The sequence below is a fragment of the Etheostoma spectabile genome, chromosome 2 (assembly GCF_008692095.1).
Source record: "Etheostoma spectabile isolate EspeVRDwgs_2016 chromosome 2, UIUC_Espe_1.0, whole genome shotgun sequence".
Lineage (NCBI taxonomy): Eukaryota > Metazoa > Chordata > Actinopteri > Perciformes > Percidae > Etheostoma > Etheostoma spectabile.
In genome coordinates this window covers 31183817-31185495 of record NC_045734.1, presented here as the reverse complement: position 1 = coordinate 31185495, position 1679 = coordinate 31183817, and the positions used below count along the sequence as shown (strand labels likewise).

At 47.1% G+C, this 1679-nt stretch overlaps 1 protein-coding gene across 1 annotated transcript in view; it reads right to left on the bottom strand.

Moving 5' to 3' along the window:
• LOC116706977 (ecto-NOX disulfide-thiol exchanger 1-like) overlaps nucleotides 1-1679 on the bottom strand; it is a gene marked incomplete at both ends in the record, with an annotated part of 44461 nt that overhangs the window by 14759 nt on the left and 28023 nt on the right.

Genomic DNA, 1679 nt, shown 5'->3' with positions numbered 1-1679 from the left:
CTTATATCAACTCACACTATGACCCATTATACCAGCTTTACCCAAACTATTACCCAACTACTACCCCACAATTACCCCATGTATACCAAGCTGTTACACCAACACTATTACCCAATACTACTAACCCCCATGTTACCCATGTATACCAGCTGTACCCCACACTATTACCCCAACTACTAACACCAAAACTGTTACCCCATGTTTACCAGCTGGTACCCAACTATACCCCAAAACACTACCCCACACTGGTACCCATGTATACCAGCTGTTACCCCAAACTATTACCCCAAACTACTACCCCACACTGGTACCCATGTTAACCAGATGTTACCCAAAACTTACCCAAACTATTACCCCCTCACCACCTGTTACACATGTCTACAGCTGGTAACCAAAAAAACATACCCCAAACTATTTACCCAAACTATTACCCCACTGTTACCTCATGATTACAGCGGTTACCCCAAAACTATTTTTACCCCAAACTATTACCCCACAATTGTTACCCCATGTAGACCACTTTACCCCCAAACGGCGACCCATGTCTAACAGCTACTACCCCAAACTTGAACCCATGTACACCAGCTGTTACCCCAAATATTCCCCAAAAAAACTATTAACCCCCTATACAGCTGTTACCACCAAACTATTACCCCAAAATATTACCCAATGTATACCAGCTGTTACCCCCAAACTATTCACCCAACAAGATTACCACAAAAAATACCAGATGTTAAGCCAAACTATTCCCCAAGGAACGATTACCACAAAATATACAGGTTACGCCCAAATATTACCCCAAACTATTACCCCAGTATACCGGCTGTTACCCAATAATATTACACCACTGTTAACCAGTATACCAGCTTACCCCAAACTAGTACCCCACGGATAACCAGCTCATACCCCAAACATACTATTGACAACACTGAGCGACAACATGAGGGACACGTACCAGTGAGGGCCCCACCCACATGAAGCTACAGATGAAGAAAAACAGGAGGACAAAAGGAGGGACAACATGGAGGACAACAGGAGGACCAACATAGAGGGCACATGAAGACACCGGAAGAATAACATGAGGACAAACAGAGGACAACAGGGGACAACATGAAGACAACATGAAGATACACATGCCACGGCAACCCAAACACACCCCCGACCCGGCCAAACCATCCCCCCGACAGGACCAAACATCGACAGAGTCAACAGCATTAGGTTGAGGCAAACATCGGACAGGCACTCGCGATGATCAGGCACAACCTGGAATTTAGGAAGGCAACCTGTAGGGCAAACGCATAACGCGGCAACATAGAAACATGAGGACAACATGAGGACAACACGAGGGTTAAACCAGGACTTTAACTAGAGTATTTCTAGGTTCTCGTACTGGTCCTTTAACTCCAGTTAATAACAATGATAACAAAGGACTTCCTGCTCGGCAGCTTCCTGTTTGGCGGCCCATCACACCAGGAAGTGGAAGTCATTTCACGGGCCCGTTAGCGCTCACTCGGGCTAAACCAACCGAGCCGCCGCTGGGGACCGAACCCTCCTCGTGGGGCGTTCACTGTCACGCCTCGTGGCCCACAATCAACACAAAAACCATTCTGATTTCCAACCTTTCAACCAAAACCCCGCGCTGCGTTCAGGGCCCCCTCATAAAACGAGCCGGGGGAGTC